The 21,511-nt window shown below is 43.6% G+C and overlaps 1 long non-coding RNA gene across 1 annotated transcript in view; it reads right to left on the bottom strand.

Moving 5' to 3' along the window:
- LOC119140873 overlaps window positions 1–16,950 on the bottom strand; it is a 123,296-nt gene extending 106,346 nt beyond the window's left edge. The window contains exon 1 of the long non-coding RNA XR_005101761.1: window positions 16,637–16,950. This is a non-coding gene — a long non-coding RNA (uncharacterized LOC119140873). The remainder of the gene's footprint in view (window positions 1–16,636) is intronic.
- Window positions 16,951–21,511: the final 4,561 nt, after the last annotated feature.

A 21,511-nucleotide genomic window follows, 5' to 3' on the forward strand; every position in this document is an offset into this window, starting at 1 on the left:
AATGGATGGTATGCCTACTGTGGCCTTAGAAAAGCTCATTTGAGCGTGAAAAGACAAAAAGAAGGTGCCCCCCAAAATTGAACAGCCCACTCGAGAGTACAAGGACGGAACCCCATTCTGACAACATGATGGTAATTGCCTCCAAGGCACCTACTGTCCCTGAAAAGGATTTGATAGATCTTCAGATGTGAAACTGGACGTCCCGTCCCCAATAAGTGAGCCAGAAGACAGCCAGTGGGTCTGTTTAAGAAGGCTCACAGAAAATAATAAGGGAGACTTGTTGATTACTTTCCCCCTTGGTCCCTTTAAAACCCCAGTTACATTTCTAGTAGATACAGGTGCTCAAATGTTAGCACTTTGGGCAGATAAAACAAATTTGGGTCACATATGTTTTTGGAAACTCTAAGCTGCAGCGAACTGCTTGAGTCAAGTGCTGGCTACTAGGAGATGCAACTCCAATTGAGGTCACGATGATACTGGGTATTTTGCCTATGAACATTTTGGGACTTGATTTATTGAATGGAAGAGCATGGGTAGACGCAAAAGGAAGGGAGTGGAAATTCAGACTCCCCATGGTTTCTATAAGGCTTTTACAACCGGCACCTGCACTTCCTCCTTCCAAAATCGTTAATGTAAAAGCCTGTACCCTACCATCAGGGGCAAGGGAGGGAATCACTCCCATAATAACTGAACTGCAAGAACAAGGGATAATTATCCCAACTCACTCCCCAGTGTGGCCAGTCTGTAAACCCAATGGAAAATGGCAACTGACAATTGACTATCGGCATCTAAATGCCAATACGGGCCCCTTGACAGCTGCACTACCTAACATAGCAGAACTGATTGTGACCATACAGGAGCAAACCCACCAGATTTTAGCAACTGCTGACATGAAAGTTATGTTTTTTATGATCCCTTTACAGGAAGCAGAGATTGCTTTGCCTTTACATGGGAAGGTGTGCAATTCACTTTTACATGTCTCCCCCAGGGATATCACCACTCACCAACCATTACTCACTATGTGCTGGCACAAGAGCTTGCCCGGGTTACTCCCGAGGAAGGAGTCAGAGTATATCAATATATCGACGCTATATTGGTTGGTGGCTCCAATGTCACAGCAGTGGGACAAACCCAAACAGAGATAATTACTCACCTAGAAAATTTAGGGCTCCAAATTCCAGCAGAAAAGGTACAACTCCCATCTTCTGAGGTAAAGTTCCTGGGTATCTGGTAGAGGAATGTGTATTCCCACCAAAACCTTGACTACCCCTGAGCAAGTAACAATGCCTGAAAATATAAAGGAGCTACAACATACCCTAGGCCTGCTGGTATTTTGGAGAAAACACATCCCAGATTTCTCCATCATAGCCTGCCCCCTTTATGATTTAACACACAAAAGGACCACCTGGGACTGGACCCTCATCCATGAAGAAGCCTTAAAGTTGTTAAACTTTGAAGCTGGGGTATATCAGGCCTTAGGGCAAATACACCTGACAGATCCACTTTATATTGAATGGAGCTTTGCGATTTATGGATTATCCATACAGATATGGCAACATGGACCTGAAGGTCTGACTTGCCCTGTTGGGTTTTATTCGCACAGCTTCAAAGATTCAGTTTGGGAGAAGGGTCTCTCTGTGGTTAGTCTAGCTCTACAGGAAGCTGAAAAAATCATATGGCAACAACCAATCATTCTATGAGGACCTTTTAAGGTCTCGAAACTGGTATTGGCCAGAACCCCACCCCCTGTGGGGATTGCACAGTGAGAAACATTAAGAAAGTGGTATGCGCAATTAGATCATTACTGCCATACGTGTCAGAGGAGGGAACACCCAAAATACTCTAAATACAAGAACTGCCTGACAATCAACCAGATCAGGGACCTCCTCCCTCTTATATAAAACCTGCCCCTCCATTTGAACCCCACCTCAAAAACATATGGTTCACTGACGCATCTTCTAGGAGAGAGGGAAAGGTATGGAAATACCGAGCAGTAGCCCTACATGTTGATTCAGGGGACTGAATTGTGACAGAAGGAGAGGGAAGTGCTCAGGTGGGAGAATTGGTAGCTGTATAGAGCATGGTTATCAGAAAGGCTGAAACTAAAGAACCAGTGTTATTTACACGGATTCATATGCTGTGTTCAAGGGATGTACCGAATGGCTCCCATTTTGGGAACAAAACCAACGGGAGGTCAATTGGGTACCAGTGTGGCAACGAGGAAAATGGGAAGAAATCCTAAAAGTTGCTAAACAGAAGTCCTTTCTAGTAGGATGGGTTGCTGCACACCAGGCAGTGGATCACCCAACTCACCTTTTGAATAATCAGGTGGATTCCTTGACCTGCTTAGCAGGAATGGCCGTGGAAGGTAAGGGGGGAAAGTGGGTTGTACGTAAAACAAGGCCATTCAGGAAGTGAAGATCTGTTTGGGGACGCAGTTAGCACAGGGTGGTCTGTAACCAGGGAGTTCTATAACACCATTCTCTCCACATGCAGCCTATTCTGCACTCCATTAGGAGAATGCAACCCTCTTAAGGACCAACCTCTGCACTTAAGGGATAATAAAGGGTTGTTGGATACTTGGCAGGTGGATTATATTTGCCCATTTCGAATCTCTGAAGGAAAGCAAAATGTACTAGTAGGAGCTGAAGTGGTATCAGGGTTAACCCAAGCAGAAGCAGTACGACGAGTGACGGGAGACAGTATTGTAAAGAGGTTTGAAGTTATGGTTCAGCTGTTTAGCCGAACACCAATCACTCCAATTGGATAATAGAAGCCACTTTACCGCCAAGGTGGTTCAAGAGTGGGCATGGGGAGAAGGGATCCAGTGGATCTTTCACACCCCATACTACCCCAAGGTGAATGGCATTGCTGAATGCACCAATGGGCTCTTGAAGCAGACTCTGAAGCCTCACAAAACTGGATGGGTATGGTGAAAAATTATTAAATTGATTACTGCTTACGAAAAAGTTTTTGTCTTTAATTAGGGATCGCTTAACTTGGGCAGGGAGCTCAGGAAGCTCAAGGACAACTTTAATGAGCAGATGGCCAAGCCAAAATCTCTCAAATTGATGTGGAAGACCCTCAACAGGAATATCAGATGGGTCTGGCAAAATGGGCTCATCAAAAATGCAGACATCTTCGAGAAAAAGCCACTTACAGGTGTGCCCAAGATCGAGGTTCATCTAAACTTAATCAAAACTATTATAGTCCATTGCCCCATTTTTCAACACATGCAACGAAGATCTGTGCCCCATATTGTGCACGGGCAATTAAATCGGGGAAAATTACCAGGACAGGGTTGGCAGATCAACTATATTGGACCATTGCCACAGAATAGGGGGTGCCAATATATATATATATATGTATGGTTGTAGATACATATTCTGGGTATTTAGTAGCACATCCCTGCAAGCAAGCTACACAGCAGAACATGATTTGAGCGATAGAATTAATTATTTTATACTATGGTGTCCCTATGCAAATTCAAAGTGCTAATGGGTCACATTTTAGAAATAAGTTAATACAGCAGTTTGCCAAAACTTATAATATACAATTGATATTTCATATACCATATTACCCTCAGACTGCAGGACTGATAGAGGATGAACGGGCTCCTCAAAGAACAGCTGAGGAAATTGGGAGGTGGTCAGTGAAATCAGTGGAAGGAGCACCTCTTAGAAGCCCTGCAAATACTTAACAATCGCCCCATTGGTGAAGCAGACTCCATTGATGAGAATGACTATGCCTAATTTGCAAATTAAACCTTTAACTATTACTGATACCATCACTTATTGGGAAATTAGAGATGGGGCCCCATACTGAGCTACTCCAGATGCAGCAGGTTTGGACCTATATGCACTACAACAATATCAATTGAATGCCCGAGATATTTGTATTATTGATACAGGAATTGGAATACAGAACCCTCCTGAACATTTTCGATTCGTAGCTCCCAGATCCAGTCACGTTATAAAGGGCATACAGATATTAGGAGGAATTACTGATTCTGATTATCAGGGAGAAAATAAAGTTATATTATTGAACAATGGCACACAAGACCTATTGATTCAACCCCAAGACAGAGTTGCTCAAATCTTAATCCTACCACTAATAAAGGCCAAGGTAATTAAAGGACAAGCTCGACAATTAACAACTGTAAGGGGTGATAAAGGATTTGGATCTACTAATACTTTTAATAATGGAGCTAAAATATGGGTGCAGAGGCACAATGGCCCTCTGGAGCCAGCTGAAGTCATTGCTACTGGGAAAGATAACACTTAAAGTCAAGACAAGAGAAATGGGAATATGTCCCTGCTAGCAGATGTTATCTCCAAGAATGATATCACAACCTTTTAGCCTTGTCTTTTACAAAACTACCTGGTTTGGAGCGCAAATCTCATCCTGTGTCTTTTGGTCGATTTGGATGATGCCATTACCCCAGGAAGCTATCTAAGAAAGATTAATACAATGACCGCAAGCTGGTGGTGGAGAAATAGTACACACTTACGAACACAAGGCAACTATACCTGCAGTGTGAATAACCCTTGTCAGATGGTTAATCTGACATTTTCACCAGGAGTGACCTTGTGAAGAGAGAGCCTTTGGAAGGAATGGATGTCTCTTCATGCAATAGCAAATGGACCGAGACACAGTGATATTGCCAAATGATAGTACTTTTGCTAGCAAATGCTGTAATGTTTCTACTCCTTGCATGCGTAACGTAGAAATAGATAATAATTGCTGTGTTAACGATACTACTAATATGTATAATTTTAGCAGTAGTGGTACCATAACCTTAGCTATGCTCAATACGTTATTTGGTATTAATGCTACTGTGATGCAAAACAGATCAATCTGGGCTGACTATATAACTGTTTTTCAGAATCACCCTGTTGGTAATACTAACCAATTAAATAGAGTACCAGCCACCTGTGTTTCAGTTGCACAACAGTATCAGAAGAATGTTATTAATTTTAATATCTTTCCCACATTTACTATTATGTTGGAGGAAGAGAGCTTGGTGGGACACTCTATTGGGTAGCACAGGTGCTGGTATAGGATTTGTAAATAGTATAGACACAGAACGATTACAAAATAAGTTAAAGATGGGAGGACAGGATATATCCCAACTGATCAACTTACAAGCACGCTACTGTGTTCCAACCTCAAAAGCTCACATTAAAATATTATACTGAATTCTTATAATTGGTCGTTGTCACAAGCCAACAGATTGCAGGTAACCCAGAACACGAATCAGTTTGTAAATTGGGCTGAATGTACTTTGCAAAAGTGATATATAATCATGCAGCAAAATAAGGCCCTGAATGATTTAATGGGTAACAATTAATTAATTTGGAGGATCGTATTTAAACCATGGATTCCTGCAACACATTGGATTCTGTTGTCACCCAAAACATTATAACACACTATTACTGTGCAGGGAAAATAACATGCTTTAATGTAAGCCGACCCTCCCAATTAATGTGTAAATTTGTAGTTTTACCCATTATCTTTGGGGAAAATCCTCCATTTATTCCTGAATACTGGCTACTCCATTTTGAGGGTACATATCTAGATGCTAGAAATAAAACACACAATTTGAACTTGTGTTCTTGCACTATGAATGGGGTAGCATGCAGTCAAAACTCTCAATTATCTGAGCCTTGTCTTCTAGAACACTCAGTACATTTATGCTGATGGTCAATACTACCATCCACCTTTTTCTACGTTTATTGAAATAGGGCCACAACACGTTTGTGTAGTGACCTCTGACCAAAACACAACTCAGATGTATAATTTGACCACCCCCTTTTCAGGATCTTTAGAAAACGTGAGTCATTTATATTGGAAAGGGAGAAACCTCACTTTTATCCCATATAAAGAGCAGCCAGTAACTTTGTACTGGCATCCTGATATCTTACCCCAAAGTAATTTGAGTATCTCTTTGGAACCCTTAAAGCAAATTTTGGAAGGAAACTGAACACATGAAGAAACATTTGGCTATAAGAAATAAAATCTTGATTGACAGTCAAATACAAACCATGATAGTGGGCAACAGCTAGTTGATTTTGGGCATTAGAGCATGAACCTGCCCATCCTTGGTGGGATATATTTACTGGATATTCACCTTCCACGACTAAAGTGTTAAACATTTTACTTCATCCTACAATTGTAATTTTGATTTCTATTACATTCTTAAGAATTACATTGTGGAATTGTCATTTATGGTATAAAATTCGTAAGCTAACGCAAGATCCTACGATGATACCTTTATCATATGTTTTTCATGAGCAGTAATCAAAGGACCGAACGTGGTGAAAAAAAATATTAAATTGATTACTGCCTATGAAAAAGTTTTTGTCTTTAGTTAGGGATCGCTTAACTTGGACAGGGAGCTCAGGAAGCTCAAGGACAACTTTAATGAGCAGGTGGTGTTTGTCTTGAGCCCCCCGAACAAGCAAGATATGAGCAGGAACATCCAATTAATATTGTGTGCAGCTATGTCATGACAGTGACTCCACCACGCTCAGGCGCCTGGCCAACATCCCTGGCATGTGCGAACCTTACGAATCATGAGATAGTGCATGCTTGCACTTAGCCTAAACTTAAAAGTTTACACTAGGTGTGTAAACTATTTTTCTTTTTCACCGAGTATAAAGACGGGTAAGCTCTGGGACTGGGCCAGAAGCCTCACCTACAGGTAGACGCACCATGTAGGAATTTCCCAGGTACCAAGAGACTCATGACGCTGGCTGCAATGGAACTTCCCACCCAAAGCGTGGGCCTGGATGATGTTAAGGTGGTAATTGGTGATGTATCCTTTTCTTAGTCTCTGTAACGCTTTGCAGTAATGATTTGATGCTTCACTCCTATTGCTCTTTTATCATATTGTGCATAATAACTAGTACTGTTTCCTTTCATCATATCGCATGCTATTTTTTCCTTTATTATACTGTAATATAATAATCTGCATTTATTCCTAGATTTCATTTGGAATTCATTTTTGCTTGGTATCCAGTCAATTGGCAAAACAGTGGGCACAGCAGGTGTCAGATGCAGTATATAAAGTCACTAGCCACTGGGAAATTAACGGATGCCCACGACTGACTGCGTTCTGTCCCAAGCCTCCATCCATACTCCCCAGGAAAAAGGAGGCCAAGGACCCTGGCAAACCTGCTCCATTATCCAGGACAAACTTTTCTGGTGGACCTGCTGACAGTGGGAGCAGTGCCCCTAACCTTAAAAAAAAAACCACCACCAAACAAACAAAAAAACGCTCAACCTTTATAATTGGGTGGCCACCAATGCACATGGGAAGGATCACCAAATTCACACCCGATGGATTGTCCCATCCTTCTAATCATTGTACACATACTTTCAGGTTGTCAGAAGCCCACCGTGTGAGACATGTTCTCAGTTGTTGAGTGGGTCACTTTTGCATTTGTCTGATTTTATCAAGTCTTACTTTACTAGGGAAAGATGGTGCGGGAAGTTTTTATTCTTACTTTGTGAATGTATAATCTTGTGTCAGTCAACTGGGAATATGAATAACCAACTCTACTTGGCATGGGAACTGATTACTGGTTTTAGCCAAATATGGAATTGACCAGACCAAGGTCTTTGTGTGGACCTCCCTACATCCGCATCAGCGGGCTTTAAGTTCACTATCATTTGGCTACATTTCTCATAAATTCTAAATTCAAAGCTAGAAATATTAAACCAAAAGTGCATTTGGAATACACACAGGAAAGGAAAACGTTTGTGATGAGTTGCCTTATTCCTATTCCAAGAGAACACCTTGGTATGCACCCTCTCTGGTGGTCTATTCATTTCTGGTTAACTCTACTTGGAGAGACATGTGGAATACTACCTGTTGGATGAAACACCCGTGTTTGGGAACTACAAGTCAGACCCTCACAGCCCAAAGAAATCGGACATGGTGTCCCTGGAAAGGGTGGACCCCCTGTCAACATGTACTGAATATGACACGGCGTTCCCCTGAAATGAAGATCCCCTGTAATCCGGTACATTGGTGGGGGGCCCCCCACCTCACAATGAACCCCTACACCACGAATATAGAGTCCCCTTATCCCCGGGTTGGTGTATTCAAAGTCTTAGCAAATGGGGTAACTATATCCACCATGATTGTTCTCATTGTGAACGTGCTTTGCCCCTTAAACATTTTTTGTCCAATCCAGATAACATAGTTGATGCACAGGAAATAGATCCCCAATCCCATAGAGAATATTCCCCTAATGAATTGTTCATGAACGATTAGTTGCAAATTGTAACCATAGGACCCAATAGAAACACGGTATATCCCAGAGTCACAAAACTTTATTTGGGATATGTGTACTTGTTATGGTTTTCCAATACCATTATTTAAACCTAGAGATCCCATAGCGTTATGGAAAAATTACCAATCAAGAAACCATGTTAAAAATGTGGAGTTACGCTTACCCACAAAAGAAAGTGGAGCTTTACATGGGAAAGGGAAACCAGACATGACCCATTAACATGCTTCACTGTTAAATATCCAGCCTCTCAGGGTACTTTCCAGGCGCATTCAGATGGGAAGATTTACTTGCACCTGCATGTGCACAAAATGGCAGGTTTATGATGTACCATTGGTATTCCAACAACACGCCCCTCTAAAACATTTTACTTTATTGACCCCAAATATAACCTGAAGAAACAGGATGTTCAAACGCCTCAGGCTGCACCCAAGTGGATAAGAGGGTCTGAGCACCCAGTTGTTACACCTGGGGAATTAAAGCAACCCTTGCATTCAAGGCCAGTTTCACCCCAGGTGTGCTTCTATGAAGGCACCAGCTTGTGTTGGAAAATTTGACCTGGCAGGTACACACTAAGCGGACTGCACATGCTTTTTGAGAATTAAATTTGCAGGTTCAACAGGCATCAAAGATGGCCTTGCAGAATCGTCTAGCTCTGGACATGCCATTAGCCAAAGAACAAGGTGTGTGCAGAGTGCTGAAGCATACAGCTGGAGAATGCTGCGTTACCATACACAATGCCACAACCACAATCAAGAAAACACATCAAAAGATGCAGGAAGTCACAGCCAAGATGGGAGACGGGTTCCAATCAATGTTACAGAATGAATGGAAGGTGGACTGGAACCCTACCTCATGGATCTCAAGTTTGCTCAAACTTAAACTTGGGGTATTGATTAGTGGAGGCTTTAGTAAAGCTGCAATAAGGTGCCCGACTAGCTGTTTACTCTCTCGCCTTCAATAGGATATGTTCAGATCACCACTGTTCAAGAGGGCCTTGGAGCGTTTGAGCCACGAGGTGGTGTAAGGGACAAGACCCAAATGACTGTACTGTGAGTCCAGGCAACATCCAGAAAGAAGGCTCCAGAGGTAGCAACAGGCAGTCGGGGGGAGGGGGGAAAACACGGGATGGGATGACAGGCAGGACACACGACAGCTGGTGTCACTTCCCTTGACTGACTGCTGTCTCAACCACTCCTGGAACTGGGGAGAGAGAAAGTTCCAGAAGTCCAGGGACTGGTGCAAATAAATAGGGGCACGTGCAAGCCTCTGGGGTGTTCTCTTCACTGAACACCCATGTTGGCAGGTCTGACGCTGGATCACCAGTCCTGGATCCCTCTCCCCCCCACCCTCCCCTTCTTCTCTTAAAGTTGTTAAGTAATATAAAGGCCTACCTCAACTTCTCATAAAGCCGCATAGTTTGATTGGATATAATTGTGAAAGGGTCAACATTTACTGAGTGTTTGTTTCATTAATGTTGATGCTTACGTGTGGACCTTGAGTGTTATCTCACCTTAGATTCGCAAATCCCCTTGGTGCGGACTGAGTCACTCTCCCCTTCCTGTAGGTGGGATGTGACAAGGAACGAAATGAAGAAGCAATGAAGATACAAAAATAATTGCATTTAAGGAAGCTAAAGATACTCAGTCCACCAGGTAAAAATAGATCTACTGCTGGCCAACCATAAGAGATCTGTTTGAAAGCAAGAAACAGGAAAGGCCACCACCAAAGCAGGCCATCTCATCCCAGCTCAAAAGCTCTTCCAATGCCTGCAGCAATCTTAATGAATGAAACAGACATTCCCTCCCTTCAGCTTTACTAGTAAAAATAACAAACTTTTCTTAATCCCCAACTAAGAGGGCCTTGCAACTCACTTAGTAAAAGCAGTTTGGATATAGCCAGTATACTCGGTACATATCAAAGAGAACATTTCTTCCCAGAGAAGCGATAAACCTTGTTATCCTGTGAATCCATGGCAGGTATGTCCAAAAGCAGGTACTCTTCAGAACTGAAGAAAATTTCCATCTAGAATTTCGTTTGCTCCAACTTGCTATCTTCAAAGCAGAGAAGCAAATGCTTGCTTACATATTCCAAAACAGACACCAATCCATTGTACAAGATTACACTTTAAGCCTCAGAGAGAAGATTAACAGTCAGGGAGAATACACAGGGTTAGAGCTGGAACTGACAGCTTTACTAGTTGCAAGTGGTTGCAGCGCTACAATGTCAATTTTATAGCGACAGACACAGAATAACCTCAGAGACCTTATATTCAAAATGGCACAAGACTTCACCAAAGATGCATGGTATATGCAAGTGAGGGGAAGTGGAGATGCATTTCTACAGAGTCTGTGGAAAGTGACAGATAACTGATCTGCATAGAAGCAAAAAGACAACTACTCCAGCCAAGACCTTAAAATGTCTGGAAAAAACAGGTACACCATCATGACTTACTGACTTCCAGTCCTGCCATTAGCCAGCTCCCATCTTAGTCTCCTGCCCCACAGATCAAACCAATGATGGAGTCCCCTCCTTTCCTTATCAGGTTCAGTCTTCAATTTCACAGCAAGGAAGATGCAACTCCAGAGAGGCTGTATATGCCTTACATTCCCCAGGGGTAAGTTGAGGGGTTTCCTTGAATGAAAGCTTTCAGAATTGAACAGTATGCATTGTTCTCCTCTCTCACCCTAGCATTTCACTCCTCATCTGACTTCTTACAGACCTGCCACTATCAACTGGCAAAGAGAATATATGGCTATTTCCTGTAGCAGAAGTTGGTGTCTGAGTAGATATTAATATATCAAGCTCCCGGGAGTTATGGAAGAATCCCAAGAGGAGACTGCACATTTAATTCTTTATAAAGTTCAGTGCCCCTTCTTAAACACCTTTCTTCACTCAAGAAATACTGACAGAACAACTACATATAAGATTTTGTGCCAAGAAGCGAAGAAGAAACAGCATGCCTGCAGAGACAGTGCCAGCCAGAACATGCTCCTGTGTCCTGATAAGTCATCCTCTAGCAACAGCAGCCGCATCCCTCACCACAGCTGTCCAGGAGCCCGTGCTGGAATCTCTGCTGGAGTTTCTCCCTGGCCTGGGGGGATAATAAAAATGATCCTATACCTCTGCACCTAAGGCCTGATACAGGGCAGGGGAGCAACAAAACAACCCAAATGACAGAACTGAAGTATGCAAGGGGGTCATTTTTAGGCTACTGCTATAAACGACACAGCAGCACATCAAAACAGGCTGTATAACTAAAAGCAGTACTATCTGAATCAGTTTAATTTCAGAACCCATAGTACTGCAACTTTACAAGTCTCATGTACTGTAGGCATTTACAAAACATATAGCTGTGTAACCCCTGGGTTACATTACAATGAATATACATAGGAATGACGTTTTCATTTTAGAAGCTTTTTCCTTCTAGAAAGATGAGTTTCTTGTGTATCTACACTAGGGACCTAATGTTATATTAACACACCCTTTCTAAGCCCTACAGGTATAACCTTTCTTTTTGCTTCTTAGTTACTCTTGCTTTTCTGTTTTCATGTTTTTCCCCATTTCAGGGATGCATCAGACAAAAAGAAAGATCTTGACACATAGCACAACTTTCCTAGGATGAGACAGTCAATATTTTCCAAAAATAAAGAACACAGATTTTATAAGCGTGTTCAATGCTCATACTGTCCACTGACTAAAGATAGTTCATTTTTTAAAAACTAAGCATCTAATAGTTAGTTTAGTTTTTTCTTTTGTGTTTTTTCTTTCCTAATGTTCAAGAAAAAAAGCTATATAGAAATGTATCTTCTGTACCTTCCAAGTTTTTGGAAAATTTACACCTCCAGTAGCAGCACAGATTTGGCATCTCAGCTAGAAAACCAACAACCTCACTGCAGGATGTGGCTAAGCAAAATCCTTAGGTCAGCTATAGTCATCACAACTAGAGCTACCAACCCAAGGTCCCACAGCCTGGCAAACATCTGCAAGGAACCAGCCTGGCCACAATGCTTCAGAATGAGATATAAGAACCATCGACCCAATTTCTCCAGAAAAAGCTCCCACTTTTCACATGAGCATAGAATTGGAAAACTAAAATACTGCATTACACCTGCCACTTTCAGAAAGCAAGCCAAAGTCGGAGGAGCTTTGCCACAAACTTCTGAGAAGCTGCTGCACTTTAACAGGTGCTTTTTCTTAGGAAAAGTCATACTGGTGCCATGTGGGCAAGAGCACTTTTATTCTACTTCCATTTTTGTGCTAAGAACAGAAACTGCCTGCATCACTGTATAGGAGCAACATGTGATCCAACACCATCACCTGTCAGTTTGCCATCAAACACTAACCAGTACTTGATGTATGCTAGAGACAGGCTCAGGAGGATTTCAGACAGCTGATCAATGGCTGTGTGGCAGGATTGGAGGCTGAGGGGCTCAGAAAGGCTTCAGGCTACTTTCTGAGAAAGGTTTCCCTTCAGCATTTAACAACCATACCCATCTTAATTTTGAACAGTAGCAGATCAGCAGACCTGTCTGTCAGATGGTTTTAGGCAGATCTCCAGCAGTTATCCTAAATTTCAGCATGAAGACATCAGAAGCTAAGATAAAGTGTTATCTATGCAGATGAACAGGACATTCAAAAGTGTGCATGCTGGTCAAGAACACAAAGTTTTCAAGAGTTTCAAGAAAAGCCTAGCTTCACAAACTTCACTTCAGGGCCCTTCTCACACTGCCCCCGGATACTAGCCAGGCTCAGAGGAAATTGTGCTCTCCTAGGACACCCTCCAGCCTAAACAGGATGAAAAAGCATTTCTTATAGTGTATGCACTTCAGAACAGGCAAGGGACTTTATTTGCTTTCAGCAGGGGATCATGTTTCAAAACAGTTTGATAGCTTTAGAGGCAGTTCACAACAGCTCTCAGGTTACACCTGGAAAACAGACTTCCACCTCAGATCTTTGGATGGGGAAAACATTGCCAGACTCCTTTGGCCTTCAACATTGGATGACCCACCTGTCTGAGACCAAGTGGAACTGAAAGCTTTTCATACTGGGGGGGGGAAGTCCCAAGATGCTAAGATTATTCTACACTTAAAAGCGTTGGATGGGGGGGACAACAAATGGTAACTGTAATAGAACAAAGCAGCAATATTGGGCAAAATTGTGTTACCCAAGCAAAGTACTATGATAAACCCCAGCTGGCTTCTGTACTGCAAGGATTCTTGCAAGCATCCAGTCCCTACTTGCAAGATACAGGCCAAGAGTTACAAAGCAGACAAAGCCACGGGAAGCGTTATACCAGACTTTTTCTGTCCCACTTATGAGCCAAATGCCAGCATTTCCAGGTACGCAGAAGAATCCCACACATCCAGTCATAGCAACAGCCCCTCACATACACATTTCACTGTGAACTCCATTAGTAAAAAAAAAAAAACAAAAACAAAAAAAAAAACCAAAACACACCAAAGCAAAGGTTCAGAGTATTCTTTAAATGCAAGTGTTAAATCCCTTCGTGAAAATTTCCTAATTCTTGGCTGGTGAAAAAGGGAAGGAAACCTACTTCCTAAACTCACTATCACAGCTGCATAATATACCATCCTACCCTGCGACAGCAGGGCTGGACCAGACAACCTCTTTGGGTTCTGGTCACTCCACAGCCCTGCAAATGTGCATGCACATGCCAATTCCACTCCTCTTGATGCCACTGTATGTACATTTATGTCAAAGTATCCTGTTAAGGGGAGGTTGCTGGCATTAAACAAAGCTGTGCACAAAGTTTGGGTCAAGCTGACCCACCCTCTCAAGTCATTAGATGAGACACCTTCTCAAGTACCTACCACCTCAAGTCGTCAAAACTGATGAATGAAAGGACTTCTAATCAAGGGACTCGACCTTGAGAAACAAAGAGCAGATAATGATAAGAATACCCATCATGTAAATTATGCAGAAAGAAGACAAAGGTACTTGCGATAGTGGGAGATTGTGACCTCCAACTCGATACCCACACCCACCCCACAAGAGGGCAAACCTTTGCTTGGGGAGCATGGGTAGTTGGTAAAAAACTCCAATAGCGAGCGCACTAGTTTGCATTAGAAGTGAGAAACTTGTAACCAAACCTGTACGTAACTGAATATGTAACGTACTATGAATATGCAAGTACTCTACTGTATATAATGTGTACCCTTGAGTAGCTTGGTGTACTGCATGCCCCCAGCACTGTAATAAAGAATGCCTGCCTTCTAAAACTTCAAGTCTTTGAGGGTTTTTCTCTGTGACTGACTTTAAAGTATCACTCTACTACTATCATGGGGTTTCTAAAAAATACTTATGTGTATTTTTTTTTTTTTTTGTCTGCCAACAGCTTTTCCAAACTTGCTAATCTCACTACAGTGTCTGCTGCCCGAAACATGAATAAAGAGGGCCAACCTTATCACATCTGCTGCCTCTGCTTGACAAAAACCACACAAGTAGGGCATGCAACAAGTCTACATGAGCTTTTATGGACAGTTTTCTTCCCCACCACAAAGGTTGGAAGTTAAAAAAACCAAAACAACCACCTCTAAACTAAAAATATTTTCACAGTTTTTCAACGCTCCCACCATAAGAAAAGTGGGTTTCTTGCCACTGAGGGGTAATTTGAGTTTATAGACCTTCATAGGAGAGTCTTTCCATTCATAAGACAATTATCTTGTTCTCAACTTTTTGCAAACACTAGCTGCAACGAGAAACCAAGGATTGGTACATCAACTCTAAATAATGTACAGTTTAATATACTATAAATCTCAGTAGTATCTTCAAGTGCTAACATGAACCTGTCAATAACCTATTGTCACCTGCTGTCAAAAGGATCCGTACAAGTATTTCATTATGGTTCTTTCCACTTTTCCAAATATTCATATCACTGTCTCACGCAATCAGATGCTGAGATGGAATTCGCTTACTCCAGGTGCCAAAGGGAATCAACATCTTGAGTGAGTCAGCCCATTATCCAGCTTTCACTTTAATGCCAAAGTGAACTGTTTCAACAGGTTCCAGGTTACACATAACAATGCACCTTCAAGCAGAGAGTGAGGCAGACCGGAGTAAATGGAGAGGAACACACAAGGGAACCTTTCCCCAGCTGAGAAACATAAACGGATAAACACATTCAAGTGTTCTGCAGAATGCAGCTGGGGCACACCACACACAAGCAAGACTGTAGCATCAAAGCAAAGCAGCTACACGCTCACAAGAAGTCTTGAACTACCTGGTGATGATCTAGTATCTCCCATGGCTGCCAGTCAGTTGGCCTTTCTTCATAAGTGTCATTTCAGAAGCTACTAAGAGCCCAGAACTGCTCTACCTGCCCATTTATGCAGCCACAAAGTCCCACAAGCCTGTATACTTCCTTTTGCGGCAAGATTCCCCAGGGCCCCATATGGTAGGTAGTGTAATCATCATGTCAACTTCTTCAAAGCAAGTTAACTGAGCATAATTGTGTCTACAAAATGAAAAAAACATCCTGAAAAACACATACCCTGGCATGGGGGGAAAAAAACCCAAAATACAACCCATCACAGATTGTAGTTTTACATTAAGAATTTTATGTGAGCAAAACGGTAATTTGGCAGAGATGTTTCTTTGCATAACACCTGGATTTTCCACACGAGTATCTAATAGCAGCTTTGCATTAAGAGCAATGGCTATAAAATCAGCCACAAAAAGCATTCGGCAGCTTTATACCACAACTTAGACCAGACACGCATTTCACACCCATCCCGCGCATGCATCCCATCCCTGGGGAGCACCTCTCAGGCCGGACTGCGCACAAACGCGGCCTAATTCTTCCCCCAGATCTCACGTATATTGTAAGAGTCAACTAAAATCCCACCAGTCCTCTGCGCCTCCAGCTGTTCTGGCTGCCCGTCCTTCCCCGGACAGACTCCTCAGTCATATCACCGCTCCCCACCCCCTAAGGCGGCGGGAAACACCCGCCCAATGCGCCAGCCAGGCCAAGGCGCTCCAGGATGCCGACATGTTTGGAGAAGCGACGTTTCAACCGAGGCAGGAGCAGAGCCACTACCGTCCGGCTGCCGCTGCCCCCGCCCTCCCCGCGCACGGCTCCTGCCATTGCTACCAACAGGGAGATGCCGAAGGAGAAGAGCAGAACGGAAGAGCCAAGCAGAAAGCCGGAACCACGGGCGCCCCGAGATAACACGGAAGCCGCCGGTAGGGACAGCCCCGGGATGGCCGTTACATAACAATCGCGGCGCGAAGGCCCCCCCACAGCACCGCCACCGTCCTTCAGCCCCTTGGCAAGGCGGCGACTCCCGGGAACGTGCGCAACCCCACCCGCCCCTCACCAGCAGCTGCATCTCGGCTTGAACGGCAGGCACCTGGAACCGGTCTATCTCCTCCATCATGATGGTGGAGGCAAGGCAGGAAGAAAGAAGAGCAAACGCAGTGAAACTCCTCAAGCGCCGAAAGACGACAACGACGACACCACCTACCACAAGTTCTACCTCATCCTCGCCGCCGAAGTGACTCAGCCGCGCCACTTCCGGGCCCGGTCGCTCCGCCCTATGTTTTCATATTCATGAAGAGGGTGAGGCCTCTGGCAATAATACCAAAGGCCAGATGCTCGGTCCCCCGCGGCACTCGCCCTACTGCTACCAGGACGTACCATTCCCTCCCTCGGGGGGAGCTGGGACACTTCGGTAGGAGGTGGGAAGTGGGAGGAAAGGAAAAGCCAGCGCCGTCGGCGTTCTGCGGCCGAATTAACCGCACACCGCTTCCGGCGCGTTCCCGTGGTTGCCGCTATCAACTTCCGGACAGTGGTTGGCTGGGAGGGTGCGAAGTTGTCAGGAGCGACTGGTGGCGGGGAGCTGCTGCGGAAGCCGCCATGTCAGCCAAAGTGGGCGACAGGCACCAGGCACCAGCAGGTAAGGGTTTGTCCCAAGCGGACATCGTAGCATGTTGGGAGAGGGGTCCGCCGGAGTCAAGAGACTACTCAATATGAGTTATGCATCTTGCTCAATTTTATTGGCTTCTAAACATTTCTTATATAGCCTCAATGCACAAGCATGTTCCCAAAGCAAACATATAATTAGTTATTAGCCCCGAAGCACGCGCTGCTCACACACCACTATTTATCATGATTGGAACAAGCATTCTGTCCATGCAGCTATTTGCGTTAGCTATGTTTTAGCCTTGTGGTTTGTTACTCCTTCTGTTACCGAAATCTCGGAATGAAGAACTTATCGACACCAATGTGATGTAGATAAGCAGACACTTCTTTATTAACGGCCGGGTGCGTGAGCGAGTCCTCTCACGATCAACGCACACCAAGTCTCAAAATCAGACACCATATATAGAACATACTCATTCATATTCATTAAATATTCATGCATAATCATAATATTTCCAGTAAATCATTAACATACTCTCCTCCTATATCCGATTCTGCGCAGTAAAGGTTAGAAAGGTCTAGAAATGGGTCTGGGGTACGATTTGGGTAGGTGGTATGTGAGTCGGTGGTCGCGATCTCCCCCTGCCGGAATTACCTTTTACTAAAGTTCACGGTTTCTTGGCAGGCAACTACAAGCTGTTCCAGTCGACTCTTCCCAATTTCCATTAATCTCATATTCTGACATCTCAATACACTTTCTACATCAGAAGACTGGTCAGATACAAAGAAACCTTTCAAACCCTAAATTATTACCTAAGTTTCAACAATGATTCCAGCCCATTCTTCTGGCCTTGGTACAGGATGTACAGAGGGTCTCATAGCAGCTTTTACTGAGCAATTATAAGTTTCCTCAAAATATGTTTTTATCCTTCTATATTTCTATTCTATAAAATAATTCTATAAAATAAAATAATCAATCAAATAAAGTCAATCAATCTTAACTTATTAACAAATCGATAACACAGGTCAGGAATCCATGTTTGCAGAATATCAGACGTAATAAGCCATGTTTAACTGAATTCTGTGTTTCTTGCTTGAAAAGGAAAACCTGTTGAAGTGACAACAAAACAAAGCAGATACTCCATTAACTTTTACTTCCTGATGCCTTTTCTGGAGCGAGAATTTTTCCTTGCAGCCTAACACATCTTTTACCTGATTTGCAAATTACCGAGTGCTTGAGACATAGAGGTGTTTAGTAGGAGGTGACCAGGCACTCAGCATTGCACTAGACTAAGGGTTGATATGTGGGAAACAGCCCGTCCAGTTCCATATCCGCAACTGACTGTGGATCCCAAAGTTTGTATACATATATTTAATTACTGCTGTAAAGCAACTGCTGTAAAGTTTCCTCAAAATATATTTTTATCCTTCTATATTTCTATTCTATAAAATAATTCTATAAAATCAAATAATCAATCCAATAAAGTCAATCAATCTTAACTTATTAACAAATCGATAACACCTCTATCTACATTCCGTTCTCTATGTCCCTTGGCCTTGCACATGTCCTCCCTAACAGCTGCAGCTGGTTACAGCCACGGCCTGTTATTACAATAAAGTTACTTGGTCTTAGGATTCAAGAATAGATCAAGGCCACTTTCTTGTTAACTTCAGCGCAATAACTTCAGCACAATTCTAATTCCAGGCCTGGATTGTGCAGACCCTCAGGGATTCCATGGCCACGCTTCTGCAGCCATTCTTCTACAGTAGCAGGGCGGCTCCACACTCCTGTGTGATAGCACCTTGGTGACGTCACCCCCGAATGGCATCACTGCGGTGCCTCGAGCTGTGGGGCGATAGAGGTAGCGTCGCTCTGTGGCCCCGCTCTGGCTCTGCCACCCTCAGCCCCTGCTCTGAGTGGGTGCCACAGTGTCACCCAAAATGGCATCGCTATTCCCAGCACTACCACACTTTACATCACCATGCATAGCCCAGCTCGTTTCCTTCCAGGATGCCCCGCAGAGCTGTAACCCTGCAGGGCTGGGTGGGACATAAGGGTTCAGCACAGCCCCTCCTTGGTACTGCTTGCCTTGTGGTTACATCACGTTGCCCCTGCACTGAGGTGTCATCACCCTGCCAGTGACACCCTGCATGTTCTGTGGCACTTCTATGCATTGCCACCCTACTCAAGGCAAAGCAGCATGTCCCAAAGCTGCAGCACCCCACATTGTGTCACTGTAGTGTTGCATCCCTGGGAAACTACAAAGGTCTTTGGACATCATTATGTCGTGCCATTTTGTCACTGTTACAGTGTGTGACACTTCTCTTCCAGGGCAGGTTTTAATGCACTTGAGATGTCCCCAGTCTGTCAGAGAACCTTTAAGGGATGCTGAATTGACAGGTTGAAATCCCTGTTTTTAAAAAGTTTTAAAAAAATGCTTTAAATTATAATTACCTATAGCTTTTATCACTTTCCTTTTTGTTTTACTGTTTGGTCTTCTCTCAGTTCAGACAATGAAGTGAGGTCACTGCTAATCTTTGTGGCCCTACCCCTACTCTGGGAGCAGCAGCGCGCGTGGATCTGTGTCTATGACACCTCACTGTCTGCCTTTGGGCTCTGCATGGGCATCCTCTCACAGGATGAAGGGCTCAGTCAGATTCATTCCTGGATCTCATCTACTACTGGAGTTTCAAAGTGTTTAATTTAAAAGCAGAAGCTGACCTGGCAGATAAAACCTTTTTCATAACAAGTTTAGGTCAGTCCCAATGTATTTGATTTTTAGGGTGGGGAAAGAGAGTTAGCATAGGTGGCCCAGAAGTGACTGAGAACAAGCAGCCTGCTTCCTCAGTCCAAAACACATGCCAGAAAGCCATAACTGACCAAGGAATGCAGAAGGAAAAAAAGAGGGACTGATGTGATGGTTCAGAGCTGTGAGGTGGTAGCTGAGATCCCTGGACAATCCCAGTGGTCTGTGAGGGAATCCAGACAGCAGGAGCTCTTTCAACAATGAGGGAACAGCAACCCTTCCTGATCAACTGATTCCCATCTAGTTACCCAAGGGTGATTCATCTGGACTCTGGTTTATCCACGCTAGAGCTGTATAGACTCTGTACAGATCTATGCGACTTCTGAAGCCTGAGCTAATAAACCCTAAGTGTGAGCTGACTCTGCAGAGCCAGATCAGATCTCCCTGTTCCTGCAACCAAGGGTTGGAGCCTAAAAACCAGAAGTATTGAAATAGTTGTGCATGGGCCTGATGTCTCTGGGAGCCATCTGGGTATTTCTGCACACGTGATATAAGGGCTTGTGGACTTTAGAGTAGGCAAGAATAAAAGAGAGGATCACCGTGGTGTTCCTAATACACAGCATTTGGGGAATTTTGAGAAGATGCGGAATTATGTAAATGCATAAGCCAACATCCCTAAATTAGACTGAAGGGAATGGAAGAATTAGATTCTCAGCTCTCCTGAAAATGAGGTCTTGAGTATGACAAGTGGGACACCCAGAAGTGTAGTATTCCTTAAAAACACTGACCTGTGTGGCATGTACAAGAACATGCAGGAAGTTGTTGATAGGGCAGGGAACAGCACCCTGTTAGCCCTGTGTAAGTCCCATGTGTGATCCTGGATGGTGAGAGGGTGGCCAATGACTTTGAGATTTATAAAAGCAGTTATTTCAGACATGGTTATCTATTATAGGTATGCTATTGGAGGTATTGGTTCCAAACTTCCATGTCTTCGCTTTGTGGCTCAAGGAAAACACCTTGACTGAGCAGTGGAGAGCACCCTGTGCTGCTGTGAACCTCTGTGGCTGAAACTGCCCCAAGGAGAAGCAAGATTTGGCTATGGTTTCTTAACTGACATTGCATAAACTTATTTGCATTTACAGTGCATAAAACCAGACCGGCTGGACTTATTATTTAGGGTCAACTCCACTGTCAGCAACTATAGAGGATGGAGACAGTGGGTTGTTTGACAGTGACAATGTACAGCTATGACTTTGCTTTGACTATGTGCAGCTGTGATCCTACAGCAAAGAGGAAAATAACTTTGAGGGAGTATGAGAAGAAACCTGGATGAAACAGAAACAAAGGAATGTGATCTAACCTCTAGAAGATAAGGAAACAGCGTGAACAGTGTTGGGGTCTGCAGACAAGTTAGTTGACTTCAGAGACTTAGCCGTGTACCTTTAAGACAGCCACAAATTGTCAGGTATGTAAACAGGATGTGAAGAACCCGAACTTAGAACCGCAGCATACGGGCACCTACAGCAACAGCAAATAGCAAGCAAGAAGAAGGACACAAAAACCTATCAGAGTCTGACACATGT

Source organism: Falco rusticolus, chromosome W (genome assembly GCF_015220075.1).
Source record: "Falco rusticolus isolate bFalRus1 chromosome W, bFalRus1.pri, whole genome shotgun sequence".
NCBI lineage: Eukaryota > Metazoa > Chordata > Aves > Falconiformes > Falconidae > Falco > Falco rusticolus.